The sequence below is a fragment of the Apostichopus japonicus genome, chromosome 13 (assembly GCF_037975245.1).
Source record: "Apostichopus japonicus isolate 1M-3 chromosome 13, ASM3797524v1, whole genome shotgun sequence".
NCBI lineage: Eukaryota > Metazoa > Echinodermata > Holothuroidea > Aspidochirotida > Stichopodidae > Apostichopus > Apostichopus japonicus.
The window spans coordinates 21,262,821-21,278,907 of NC_092573.1; the positions used below are offsets into that span (position 1 = coordinate 21,262,821).

The 16,087-nt window shown below is 34.5% G+C and overlaps 1 protein-coding gene across 1 annotated transcript in view; it reads right to left on the reverse strand.

The window, feature by feature from the left end:
• The window catches only part of LOC139978735 (arg8-vasotocin receptor-like), a 59,096-nt gene that overhangs the window by 26,482 nt on the left and 16,527 nt on the right, over window positions 1–16,087 (reverse strand). The window contains exon 2 of the mRNA XM_071989194.1: window positions 6,145–6,286. The gene's annotated coding sequence lies outside the window, so the exon portion shown is untranslated. The remainder of the gene's footprint in view (window positions 1–6,144; window positions 6,287–16,087) is intronic.

Here is a 16,087-nt window from a genome sequence, read left to right on the forward strand (position 1 = left end):
TGTAAATATTAACAGCCTTATTATACAACAACAAACATATATATATATATAGTTAATGTGTAGCAAGTGGATCTACCTTCGCCTGATGAGTCCCAAAAGGACGAAACCGGTCGTGAAGTGGATTTTTTCTGGTGTGTTATGTTTTATTTATTTACTATATATATATATACAAATACATATATATATATATATATATATATATAAAACCATATAATCTTATGATCATATAATCGGGCTAGTTTCAGACAACTGCAATCTTTTTTGCGACTCTTAATTTCAAATAATCATTCCACCTTCACTTTTAGTCTGCACACACACTTCAATTATCTCAAATCTCATGACAGAAAGTCGTTTTGATGAACTTTTCCCCATATTTTCCGATTGCATTCCCTGCCTGGGGTCGCATCTACATCTTCATCTTTCTACCTTACATAGATCCCCCAATTAAATCAGTGACATCTTTACAAGTCACGTCAAAAATAGGGCCTTGAAATTGGGATTCTCGACAAAATTTAAGAGAATCAGCATGCCTTTCATAGGACAATTAACTTTAGAGAGAAAGGGCGAGTTAAAGAAAAAAACAACAACAACAACTTTATTAGTGAAGAACGTGTCGTGTGGAGGAAGACATGCCGCTGAATAAAAAAAATCGGTTAAAGTTGGCAAATCTTGATATGGAGATTCATTCTTAAGGTGAATTGAACTTTCTGTTCTTACTTCAGGTGTTTTATTTGAGCCTACAGGGGGAATCTCTATCTCACTCTCTCTACCTCATGCAGCTCTTGTATTGTATTTGGCTTAGAGCTTCAGTAATTCTTCTTGTGTTTTCTGCAAGATACAAACCTCTAGATAACGAAGTAAGTTAGTAAATGTAACAAGATTTCTGTACATCAATCAAGTTCACGGTATAATTGCAATGTTCTCATTAGCACAATTGACCTATAAACTGAAAGAGTTTTTTTATTTTATTCAATTAAAGTATGTAAAATAATCCGAAATTTTGCTAGGATAATGAACAAACTGTGTTAATAGGTCATATTTAAAGAAATCTAGATACCAAATTTATAATGCGGAAATTGCTAGAAATTTGCTATACTTTTTCAAGTGGAAGATTCTACGACGTATAAAATCAAACTAACCCATACTTAATGTTATTGTGTGGAAAACGTTCTGTTGTTGCAGAAGGTAGTGTACATGTTTGAATATTTTCATAAATTAGAATGAATGGCGCATACTAATTAAGTCAACTCCTCTCTGTACCTTACACTGTTCAACTTGCACTATATTGTGTGTGAACTTAATACGAGCGGTTACATCTCAGTCCAAATTAAATCTTCAATAGCTTATCCTAGTCTTTTCATGGGTCACATGGGTAAAGTTACTGTTAACGCTTTTTAAAAATTCGTACCATTAAGACAGTTACGTTCCCATTGTCCTCCTTCTAGCAAGTATCAATTGCTAAAACGGATTCCAAGATATGAAACACAGTATTTACAGTCTTGTGGTAACAGCCGAATGCCGCTATCCTAACACATAACAAACATAGTAATAAGTAAACCTAGCTGTATCGCTCGACGTAGCTCAGATTACTGAAGAAATGGATAGGCATGTCACTCTTTACGGGCATGCAGGGCTGTCTAATGGCAGAGATGTTCAACTACGCGGGAATCATGGTTGCTTGACAACAACGATTCTGAACGTGGGCAATATGGTTATTTATCACACCTCAGGTGATCTAATCGCCAGGTCGAAGGCACGAGCGTCAAGATAAAACACAACCAGAATTGATTTTTGTTTGAAAGGATTCGTTTAATGTAAGTGTACTTGATGGTTTGGCATGTAGAAGCCATTGTTGAAAATAAAAGTGTACAATTCAACTGTGATGTTTCAATATTCCATGAAACAATACCAAGATCAAACTATGCCTTGAATTGGATTAGATCAAGTTTACAAACATTTTATGCTTCATTTGCATTTCGATCGTCAGAGACGAACCTCTGTCTGGATTTTGTGATAAATATCACATTGTATCATTATGCAATTATAACTGCATTGGTTTCCAGTACTTATACAATACGATACACTTTGTATTTGGCATAATCTAATGGGGGTGGGTGTTCGTTAATATTTTTCAATCAATACAATGCAACAACAACCGAACATAAATCAGCAGCAACCAACGAAGAAAATGAAAAGGTATTTAAATGTGAGTCTTAAGGAAGGAAGTCTAAAGGGAAATGGTCGGTGAGTCCTCTTCTCGTTTGTAAGTGATGGGACCCTTTAAATTATTACCCCCTCTACAACCTCTTTACTGAAGTAAATCTTATAACAATGTCCACAACATATGGCCCTACTTGTGGTTGTTTACATGTCCCTGTTTCTTTACAGGACGAGGGCGTCAGTTGTTCAAATATTTTTGAGTTTCCACTATCTTTTTGGATTATAATGCATTGGCACCATTTAAGGTATTAATAGATTGCATCCATGCAGTAGAAGCTTGGTCCATTTAGAAAAGGTTAAAGTTTATTACTGTTCAATCCCCGTACGTTGCTATAGGGCAACGATGTACAAATTCAGCTATCTACTCAATGCCAGGGATATTGTTCATACTGTTCATGGGATCGACTTGTTCAATTTCGTCTCAAAAATGAAAGAAAGAAAAAAGAAGCCATTACGTAGAAAGTTTCGAACATATTAAATTATTCACTAAGCTGTGAGGCACGATAAGTCCGTAGTAATGTCAAATTTTATGATCGACTGCCAAAAAATGTCCCTATTTCAGCTTTAAAATGTAATAAATATTGCAGACATAATTGGATTTGTGTTTCCTGATTTACAATCAAACTACCTTCTTTACATGTGAAATGAAGGTTGTTTGCCAACGACGGGTTAAAGTGAAGTCAAGGATCTTTAAATACGCTTTTATTCAACGAACCATGAAATAACAAATTTATTCTGATATTTAACACCCATTTTCATTCAAACGTGCTGAAACTCGAGTCTAGCATTAATAAATGTCTTACGCTTGACCAAGTCCTCCAACAAGGATCAAGTAGTCTACAGATATTTATAACAAATTTGCGTTTTGTATTATCAGGCACCGAAACCATCTACGGGGGAATAGACTGAACAGGAGAGATAATCCATCAAATGATACAGAGGGACAAAAAAAATGAAAGGAGGAAACAAGAAAACAAAACAACAACGTGATCGAATTGAGTACCACGAAAAATATCATGTAAAAACAAAGGGATTTTAGCCTCTTGTGAACATTGTGTACAGCCTACATGGGGATTCTCAATATGTACTACATTTCTAAAAACTTTTTCTAAAAACATTTCTAAAACTTATTTGTCAATGAATCGTATCTTATTTCTCTGCTTTTCTCTAATATTAATAATAATGATTATAATAATATATATATATATATATATATATCTCCATATCTATATCTATCTATATATATATATATATATATATATATATATATATATATATATATATATATATGAAACGATTAACAGAGTGTACGATCTCTGATGTCAGTGTGTATGTCTGTCCGTTATTGATTGACACAGATTACAAGAAACCCATTAGGTTTGTATAATTAACGTCACGGCATCATATAGACTTAACACATCTTGACAAGTTCACCCTGATTGACAGCAACAAGTAATTCGTTTGCTCCGTAGGGCTTAAAGAAAATGCGCGAGATTTGTTCTCTTCTTCTGCGTCTTTATTTATTTTTTAATAAAGGGTCTAAGTCCTTTTTATAATCACCACGGAGTGCAGCAATGTGGTAATGCCCTGCGATGTCATTTGCCGTACTTCCACGATATAAGTGATACGAAAACGGATCAACTAGTCGAGCATTAACGATCGACCAAGGAGTAATATGATATGGATATTAAGCAAGGAGTAATAAGATATGGATATTAGTGTATACGTCGCATATTGAATAGTACAGTAACGTTGTGAATGCAAAAATCAAACTTCGACCATGGAAGTACAATTCGACTCGAAAATCCCATAGCAATGCAGTTCACCAGTTACTTTTCAAATCACCCCCCCCCCACAAAATAATAATAAAAAATAAATAAATAAATAAAACTAAAAAGAGAGAACAGAGTAAAGAAGATATGATTTGATTTTTGCATGCTGTTATAATTAAATGGAAATATTGTCTGGGCGGTAAAATTGTGACATTTTCATGGGACAATATCTTCAATTTGTTAGTCGCAAGTCAAAGTTGATTTGGTTAAGCATAATAGTGGTAAAAATCAATCTTGTATTCCGTCGGTACCGTCAGATAGTAGTAGATATATCTCCTAAACTAATCGATGGAAGTAAAGAAAACAAAACATGTCTATAATACAAATGGATGTACAAAGGTAGGATGTATGAGGGATGTCGATTAAAGATGAGGATGGGGGAGATGGCAGGGAAGGAGGGGTGGTTGTCTATTCTAAGTTAAACTTTCATAGATCGTTCAAATATGTAACGGGGTATAAAGATGAACGATTCTTAGTGCGCGTAGTTGATTCTCTGTATTAGGTTAGAAATGTCTTCATTATATTCTTCCGTGTGTCGACTGTTAATCATACATGTCGGCATGCAGACAAATTGCCTTTGTCACATTTGATACTGAGAATCTCGCGAAATACGTCACGTTATTTTACAGTACATATAGCCAGTACAAGGCTACCTATATATTATATACTGTATATTTTATCCATCACACTTTTTACCAGTTAATATTTGTATCTATATCTTGTTAACTGATTCTTTTTAGGGCAACTTCGATCCTATAACCATAAAACATTCGTTCTGCGATATTACTGTTATATACCGTCTATAAGTTGTAACGAATGTTAATATGAGACAGACATCTGCATGCCACTTGGGACTAGGTACAGAGATACATTACGTAATCAATAACTCAACTGTCTATCCTCTAGCTATGACATCACAGAGACTAACGATCCTGTGTAAGCTGTCACTATAAGCACGTGACCTCAGGCTGTTGTCAGGTGACTGTCGATTTTCAATTACCGTACCCTATAAGCATATCTTGAACGTGGAGAAAATATACTCACTTGAAAACTATACGCTCTCAACATGTGACCTTGAAAATAAACCCACTACATTATTATAGTTAAGGCTGCTGTGAAGTTGTAACATCATTAACAATTGGGACCGCGGTACTCCAACTCCCTCTCCCCCCCCCAAACCCCCCTCCTTCCCCCCCCTCATATGTCCAACTGAATTCAATCAATAATGTAATAACAAATTGCAGCTTTATGATAAGATAACCACATGTCCACATTTCATGAAGTAAGCGTCCTAACAATAAATCTTAAATGTGTTATTGGGGAGGAAGTACACAGAATGTTCTTTCTTAATTGCTATCGATTGATTGACTGCTTGATTGATTGATTGAATGATGGATTGCTTCATTAGTTTGTTTGTTTGCTCATTGTGGATTTATTTATTTATTTATTTTCATTTCCATAATGCATGCAGTTAAATTTTTCAGAGACGGAAGCACGGAAGTTTTAGCACTAGCTATATGGTTTGGTGCTATACATATACATCTCCAAATTCTGGCACAACGTAGTAACACTATATACCGAGACCAAATGCTTATCTCCTCAAATTACATCACGCGTGCATCAATTGACCTCTCACAAAGGCGGTGGTTCTTGAAAACTCCATATAATAAAGGCCACTTCAAAAAACAGGGAGTTGAAAACTTCAATAAAGAATCGACAAATTGCAAGGTTGCCTTTTCTCTAATGTGTTTTCATTAGAGACGGGCGGTACTGAACCCCCCCCCCCCTCCCCTCCACGTACCCATGAAAAGCTGATGGCGTCTCGTCAGGCTAGTGTGTACATATATGCTGCTGCGCTTCTACTTAATAACTGAACAAATTCAGTAATTTGTTAATCTATAGTAACACTTAATTTACATATACTTATGAGTGTTCATTAAATAGCCTCGCTCGCAGGAATATTTTTGTTTGTGAAAGGTATATGCGAGGAACATACATTCTCCTCTTTATGGAAATGCACTTTCTTTGCCGGATCTGCACTTACAATTAATTCTTTCTGTGACAAAAAAGGAGGTTCAGATTGAAAACTTACCTAAAAGTCTGGTCGTCTATAAATTCGTTTCACTGATGTTTTGAGATTAGCCTTGGTGAACGTATCATGTTTCGAATGAATCCCTGAGAAAGAAATTTCCACTGGGTACTAGTTTTTCTGTTACTTGTAGTCTCGGTCAAATCTGGAATTTCAAAGTAAATCAAGGATGAAAATATTACCGGGATGTAGCAACATCACGTATACACTTGCCAAAGTTTACTTATTCTTGTAAGCCCCGTTGTTGTACCTTTGATCTCTGTATGGCCTCTCTGTGATATATATCTACTTTCGTCACGTAGTAACGAGTAAAAAACAAAAACAATTTTATGCTACCAGCGAATACAGTTTGGTCTAAATCGCTACAGCATACACTTCAAAATTACTCTTTCATATTCAATTTAAAAAAAAACAACATTGTTTTCTTGTTGTTGCATGGAGTGAATGTTGTAAAAAGCGTGTAATACATAGTTCCAGACGAGGTTCTTGCAAAAGAAAATGCTGTTATATTTATAAATTATAAGTTTTTTTTGTCGGGGGAAGGGGGGGGGGGAATAAAACATGTCTAGCAAATTAAGGACATTGTCATGAAAATGTATCTGGTCGTGAACTTTCTTCTCAGATAAGCCAACTAGCTCATGCATAATTCAATTATACATTGCCGTAAGAATATGTGGCGCACATTACACTGCCGTACATTCCTAAAAGTGAGAAAACTGGCCTGGAATTTATTTTACAAAGCCACTTCCAAAACCTACATTACTATTTTTAACATATCTTGTCACAGGTTATGGTGAAAACTGTGAAAAATACCGATTCGAAAATGTTACATGCCAACTTTCAAAAATAGTAGGTGACCTCAAATATGCTGTAAAAAAAGAAAATCAATGTTCTCTCAGGATGTCTGCAAAGTTTTATACGGTTTTGCGGTTTCGCGCTTAAGTTTCTTCAACATTAAAGAAGTCAGTAGGCAAAAGAAAATATTAAATTGACGATAAATGACGATTTTTAATGTTTTAGGCTTCTTCATAGATGATGATCACAATGACCATATATCAGCAATAAACTATTATATACCCCTTTACATAAATGTTCAAATTATTTGTTAACACTAAATGTTCCCACATATCACTTTACTCTATCAACATTATCTCTCCACTGATGTTGAGTCGACATGTGTCCCTTTTTAATGCAGTGAGGAGTTCGAATTTTAAGCATTATTATGTTTTATATGAACATGATGATAAACATGTTCGACTACATATAACCCATAGTAACACTTTTGGCCCCCCTCCCTCACTCCCCCACTTCCCCCTTTTTTCATATGCCTATGACCTAATGAAGATTGCATGTTAGGGACATGATATATACAGTACATTAATGAGATAAGAGGCTCATTTTCTACTAAGCCATACATCTCCTTGTAACCAATATTGTAAAACTTGGTTCAAACATTCGTAACGTATGTTGTTGTTATTTTTTGGGGGGAGGGGGAGTTATCGGAATGCATTATCGAAAATACCATTACATATATAGTTTATCGCTGTCTCCAACTTTCACGCTTTGCCACAAGGCAAGCGATATTATTTGTTCAATATGACGAGAACATGCAATTATATATTTTGAGATTTAATCACTTTGATCTTAGAACCGACCTACCGATACAATTTAAACCTTATACCTCTTTTACTAACTATTCACTGAGCATGTAGAAGTTATTTTCTTCTTCATTTTAAAAACCGGAAGAAAAAAGCAATAAGCCCATACCAAAAAAAAGGAAATTGGCATTAGAAACCTACTGAATAATAAAGACTTGTTTTACTTATAATCCTTGCAATATTTTGCCAAGTCATTAACAATGAAAATTACAGACGGAATTTGGTATAATACAAACCGTTATGTATTACGTAAGTGTTTTTTACATATACAGGAAACAAACCGTTTTTGTTTAAACTGTGACGACGTTTGTGTTACGGGGAAATAAGTGAGCTGAAATGTCAAAGTTAGCTGTATAATTGATATGTATATATATATATATATATATATATATATATATATATATATATATATATATATATTTATATTTATATATATATATCAGGGTTCTGCCGCTGCCGGTCGGCGCCGGTCGGGCCCGACCAGCACGCTGAATTACCGACCGCCACAATCTGCATGAGTGACTTTTCCGACCGGCACTTATTTTCGATAGGAACTCAAAAAAAAAAACAGCTCCATAGCCGGAGGGTCGAACGTACAGTAACACTGCAGTAATAAACGCTGTTCAAAGGTTCACTGCATGATATCGCGCAGTTGATCGGAGTTATTCACTAGTTTACTGTTTATTTGTACATGAAATTACACTCAGATTTTGTATTCACTACTCGATACATGAGAAGCAGCGTTAGTCGCTCAGTGTGTATATCATAACTGTCGTAAATAACTGTCCATCTAAAATTATCATCTCAGCCTGAATGATTTATTTAATAGGCACCACCTAACTTTTTTCATTAATTATGAAAAATTCCAGACATGAGATCTCATTTCAAAGCTGTCTACATGTGGCTCAGAATACTCGGGAAGGGCCATTTCCGGCCATCTGGGGGTTTCCAAAACCCCAAATTTTCTTGTACGCTCCGCGCCAACTGATGGTGGCGCTCCGCTTAGATAGTCCTGCCGGCACTCAATCCACCCTTGGCAGAACCCTGATATATATATATATATATATATATATATCTATATCTATATATCTATATATATATATATATATATATATATATATATATATATATATATATATATATATATATATATATATATATAAATATTGCTACATGGAAAGCACTGAACGTTGTATGGTGTGATAATAATAACTGCTGTCACACTGACATTAACTTTCTCAAGGAATCAAAAGGGAAATATCCACAAGAAAATGTTTTAACATTCCAAATTTAACCATGTTGAATATATTTCTTAGGAAAGAAATATTTCTTAGGAAAGATAATTGAAAGACACCGTTAATCTTACTTTCATTTTACGCTTTGATTTACGTATACATTTACACATGTTTGCTACATAGGTTTTGCTCGAAAAAACAAATCATTTTCAACTGCTATAACTCACTCTGTTCATACCTTTGGTCGGGCCAGCTTCATCTGAAATAAACAATTCTGTTTAATAAACTTGTATAACCTCCACAACACGATGGACATGTTTTTCAATTTCCCCCAAGAGTTGGAATAAGTACCTCCTATTTGTTTCACTGGTATAGTTTTACGAGACTTAGTTTCACCAATTAGGATTAACTACTGTTCAATATAAAATGTGATCCTCAAATCGTAATGAGAAGCGGCTCCTCAATACGTGTTGACGGCCCTAAAACAGACGGTTGAAACCTTCATGAAATTATATACCTTTTAGACAGAAAGATAAAAAACTATCGTGATAGGTCAATTAATGTTAACAACGAATCAAATAGCCTAAAATCGTGCTTATGTTCAAGTCGTTAAAAAAAAGAGGGTTACCACGGTTTACCTGAAAGAAAAGATATACACTGGCTGCAAAACGAACGAATAGTGTCAACTTGATAAAGGCGTTCACAAGACGTTATCATCTTTTATCAATAAGACCGAGGGGGATTTTTTAAGTATCTGATTAAAAGACTAGAAAAGTCGTGGATAATTGTTGCAAAAAAGCCCCTTTTATTCTATACGGCCTGGGTTTTTTAATGAATGGATATTAATTTCCATTCCCGAACAGTGAATGAAATCGAAACCGATTGAAAGCAAGAGTATAAGTTATTAAACTGTCACAGCAAATTAATTATACAACGAAGCTTTTAACATATGCCCCCGATCCCCCGACCTCCATATTCTGTTTGTTTCATCAGGGTATGATTGTATTGTTTATGATGACGTAGTTCACGCAAAACAAGAGAAAACAAGCTTATAGTTTAATCACCTATATAGCTGATATACTTTCAGCAAAGACAGATCGACATTGTATCATAACAGTCATTCATTTAGCATCAGTATGCATGCAACATCTTATGTTTCATTCAGTGTCCCCCCCCCCCAGCATCCCGTCTCCTTACCACACCTATAATATAGCCTATATCGCATTTTGTTTTATATATAGACAGAATATAGCTATATTGGCGTATGCCTGTCAAACATTTTTCTCTCTACTATACTGAAAAATCAGCCCTTTTTATTTTATCGTTACTGTGAACCGACCTACAAGTTATTTTAACTCTCACCTACATTTTTTTGTTCATTTCAAATAAAGACTGAGAAAATAAATCAATAATAATATTACATAAAAGTTTGAATTAGATAAAGGTTACGTTTAATAATTCCAAGATTTAATGTTGTTTGAATAAAGTTGTCCCCCCTAACCAATAAGTAGGATTTCCTTTCTTACTTATCTGTTTCGACTTTTAACAATTCAGTATATCTGTAATGTTCTTTGTTACTATATCATACCTTTAATCTAAATACGCCTACGGCCTTTACTATAAAAAGGGCCCCTTCCAAATAGAATAGGATATTAATATACAAAGCCTTTTCAATTTGATAATCAAAATATAAAGAAAAATGTTATCTTCCTTTATTTTTGTGTAAGGAATTCACCTCTTTCATCTTACCCCTTTGGTTTGCAACTGATAAAAAGAAAGGCCTCTGCTATCATTTGATAGCCGATTTCAAGTACCCTCGGGGATTTTCTGCTTTATTCTTGCAAAGTTATGTTCAATGTGCACGGAGAATTTGAAAGGTTGAATACCGTAAAAAAAAAAATCCAAAACATATCTGGACTTTACATCTAAGAAGGAAACGGCTATAATAGTAACATCGCTATCAGATGTAGAGAATTGGATGACTTTATCTTTAACGTTGGGTATAGTTTGAATGTTCTTTACTATATATATATATATATATATATATATATATATATATATATATATATATATATATATATATGTATATATATATATATGTATATATATATATATAAATAAATATATATATATATATAAATAAATATATATATATACATATATTTATATTTATATATATAAATATATATATATATATATATTTATATATATATATATATATATATATAAAAGGAAATAATTTTAAAATGAAATCATTCATTTCTGAAGTGATTTTTAAACAGGCAATTATGCGATAATTAATAGTTTCTCGAAGAACCATCGTCTGTTCCTTATTATATAAATTATACCCGGCAAACAAATATCGTTTACTTTTTCGTTCACTCAAACTCAACATTATTCATATTACTTCCCATTTTTGAGATGCATATTATATTAATGTATATATATATATATATATATATATATATATATGCTTCCTATTCGAGATATTATAAATAATATGTATTTGGTTACTTTCAAGTGAAATATTAAACAAAGTCTGTTTTCTCTCTATTCCTTGATCGAATGAAGAGGTAATAGAAATGGAAATTAATTTGAAAACTTAAAGATATTCAGATTATTACCGAGAATGAGTTTTTTTAATGAGTTTATTATAACAGAGCTGTCCCAAGAGTATCTATAACGTATTTATTTTTTTAATTTCCTACATTTATTGCTTCTTCTTCTTTTTCTTTTTCAGTTTCATTGCATTTATAACTGAAGGTATATAATATACCTTTATGATTATCAAAATCAATTTTATGATATGATGTCGCTCAAAGGGATCATCAGTCACGTTCAATCCCTCAAAATCCTTAAAAAGTTAAAAACAAGTACCTAATTGTAAACTTCAATAAAATATCACGTTTTAGACTTACTGTCAGATCCTGTTGAGAAATGGATCAAAAAACGGGATTTTTCTTGCCCTCGAACGACAGTGGGATACTTCACGTCCTAGCATTCACATTAATCTTTCCATATTTTATCGCTACTTCGATTACATGCAGTTAGAGTGTATTGGTTATCACGCAAGTTTTGATCACATTCTACGTAGATGAGTACAAGTACAAGTAGAATTCCCATGTCGTGGTTACAAAAGCGAGTACGAAGCTTTAAGTACCAGAATGAGTACTTAATCTAGTATTGTACTATTTATAACAGATTTTCAAATTCCCCCGAGTACAATTCAACGGAAACGAGTACAAATCACCTTGGTTTAAGTACGAGTATATGAGTACAAGTATATATTGTATCTGTTTACTGGATTTCTAAAATGGCCCGGGTACAAATCCACGAGAACGAGCAGAAATCAATAGAACGAGTACACGGGGTACATAGATAGTTATGACGAGTACACGGGGTACAGATAGTTATGACAAGTACACGGGGTATACATATATAATTACGATGAGTACACGGGGTACATAGATAATTAATGTCGAGTACACGGGGTACATAGATATTTAATGTCGAGTACACGGGGTACATAGATAATGAGTACGAGTATACGGATTCATTAGAAGCCTGTGTTAAACGGTGTCCTTTCTTCACAACAGTACATGTAGCATATACAATGTAATATTATGAATGATAAAAAAAAAGGACACGGTTAAACTATATACGATACAATAGGATTACAAAGACCGTACATGATATTGCGGAGAGAACCTCTAGTATATTATCATGGTGTTTTATAGTAACACATTAATTTAATAAACGTATATACGTGCGATCGAGTTTAGCATGTACATGATTAACATGATAACATCTTTAAGTTCCCTAAACAAATATATCAACAAATAAAAGTTAACAAGATTCAAGAAAAATCATTTATTTGAGGATTGTATTAATGACGCGGTGATACCTTACGATAGAATTGGATGATTGATGCGACAATAATCGACTGAATTTTAGCGCGTGTCAATTCGTTCATAACAACAGTTTTCTCTCGTGTAACCACATTAGCCTAGTCTGATTGATCTTACACAAACATTTTGAAATTATATCCCAAGGAACATGTTTATTGCAACGTATTAATTATAGAATCAGATGGCTTTGTTTTTTGTTTTTTTTTGTTCTTGTGTCTCAGGAAAACCACATCAGAGTATTGTAATACCAGTCCAGGTTGAATTTATGCAGATGAAAAGTTTAACTAAACAATGTATATAATATATTGGCTTTAAAGAGGTATTGTACATATTTTAAGCTGAATATCTTAAAACGTGAAATATTTTTACAAAATTGAAGCCGACCCGAATACTGCACATGCCTTGTATTATCAAAATTCGACAACACTGCCGAGAACCTCAACTTCCATCGACAAATAAATAGAATGTGTTTTGTCATGGAAGCCCTCCATTTCCCCACCCCACCCAACCCCACCCTGCCCCCAAAGAACCCTTCTGACTTTTGTGCAGTTATCCAAGACCAAAGCTTTTTTTTAATTAATTAATTAATTTTTTTATTTTTTCCAAGACCAAGGCTATTACGAGGCCCACGTTACTCTTCTGTATTTTTCATTAGAGAAGTATTCTGCTATATACAGACAATGACAAGAAGGCTATATATATACACGAAAAGGTAGAAAACTTCTGTATCCGGAATGTTTTCACGATATTCGAACAACCTTTGTTCTGGTCACTCCTATGCGGCGATATTTTCATTCAAGGCTACCTGGCCTCGATTACTATTCATATAAGAATCGGGATAATACATTATTTATAATTATTAAGTCTATATATACACGAAAAGGTAGAAAACTTCATTATCCGGAATTTTTTTCACAATATTCGAACAACCTTTGTTCTGGTCACTCCTATGCGGCGATATTTTCATTCAAGGCTACCTGGCCTCGATTACTATTCATATAAGAATCGGGATTATACATTTATTTTTGTCAACTATTAAGATAGAAATTGAGGCTATATGCATGTCTTTAACTTTATGCACTTTCTCTTGCACGAACAGAACAAGATTTTGTTATCTGCAGGGCAACCTTTTGGTCACGTGAGGGTGAGAGGATAAAGAAGGTTTTACTCTACCTCATCCTATTTTCATTTTGCTATAATGAGAGTTTAATTTAAAGTGCCGCTGAATGCGTAAATCTTATAAAAGGAAAATTAACGACAACCTGTGCAAAGAAATGGAAAACCCCAACACAAACATATCTCAAATCCAAATCTTTCAAGAAAAAAAAATAAATGCAGTAGTTTCAATTAAATTAAAGACAGTCCCGATGACGAATGATTTACGTTTCTCCATCTTTATTTGACTAAGTTTATGACAGGTCTCTGAAAATGAGACATTTCTTAACGACATCGTCTCAAACTTGACTTTTTATTTCTAACTACAGTGTTAGGTTTGCCACATAAGCACCTCTTCGACTATCTAATTTTATCTTTCAATGATTGTTCAAGTTTCGCTAATCTGACAGAAATTCAAAGGTAACAAGATTTAAGACCACGTGTGACGTCACAGCAAACGTCAAGATAAACATGATAGAAGTAGTTCAAATGTCAAAGGCTTTTCATTTTCAAACCGCTAGACATCAAATTTTATAATTGGAAGGTATAAATCGCTTCAAGCTGATGAGAACTTTCCTCTTCTTTTTTTAAGGCTAAAAGAATAATATGCTGCAAAATTCACTAGAGGAATCAAGGTTCCCAAATTCAAGAAGGAAAAAATTAATTGTTGGACAGAGAAAGGGCTTGAAAGTGATGGCCCAAATATGGCACGGCCCCAACGTGACTTCAAAGGAAATTAAGTCGGAAAATGCTGATACATATATGAGAAAAATATTTACACCCTTATAGGATACAATTTACTTTGTCACATTTTCCAATTGATATAGGAATGCTACTGATCCAAAGCTACGGATTCAAATTTTGGATTTTGGATCCGGATTTGACTGAATTCTTCGCCACATCCGACCAGATTATATCCGGCAGGCCCGGATTTTGTCAAGAGGATATGAAAATCAGAGAAAAAAATTATACAAGTGAAGGAAATTCGTCTTCCTTTATCCTCTATTAACTTTGGAAGATAATACTCAGAATGCAGTAAAAGAACGACAAAGACATTTACATTCATTACAATCCTTCGTAAAAAAAGCTCCTCCCCTCCCCCCCCCCCACCTCCATCTTCCATTATTTCCCCCTGTCACCCTTCTTCTCGTAGCTCTCTTCCACCTTTTCTTCTCCACACTTTTCTGTCTTTGTCATTCTCTAGTTCACTCCCTCTTCCCTGCCCTATTCCTTTAATCCTCTCTTTGTCCCTGTACAATTTACCTCCTACCTTTCCTCTTCCCCTGTTGGTTTCTTTCTTCTCTCCATCCCTTGTCTACTAATTCTCTTACATCTATCTCTTTTGTGTTCACCATGCTCATTAACCTGTCTGTATTCTGTGCTTGTATTTGTCCCTTCTGTTACTTGTCATTCAGCCTCTGAAGGAGATCCTGCTAGGATCGAAACGTCAGGCCCACTTACTATTACACATTCTCTTAAAGCCCAGTCACATCTCACCGGATTGCAATAACGGAGAGGGAACGAAGACAAAAAATGGCACTCCGTTGATGTACGTTAGTATCCGTTTAGTATGCGGTTCTCCTCCGTCCATCTACGTTTCATTACCGGAGGGGTCCGGTTCGTCCGGTGTCGATTTTGAACATGCATAAAACTTGGAACGGACATCCACCGAAAAATGTCTCCGTTATTTATTCGTTACTAATCCGTTACGCTTCCGTTTTATCAGTTTCTCATGCGTTTTGTTCGTTCTGCATGCGTTTGGCATACTGTATTTCTCCGTTCGTCTCTGGTTATTGCTATTGCTCACCGGATCATTAACGGACAAAGAACGGATGAAACGTAGAAGTGCAGTACATATACCGTATATTCGACGGACGCTAACGTAGAAATAACGGAAGTGCAAAGGAATAGAACTGACAATGAACAGATAGGTAACGGACGTTACACGGAAGAAACGGAAGAACTCAGGCCAGGAAAGTATAACAGACGG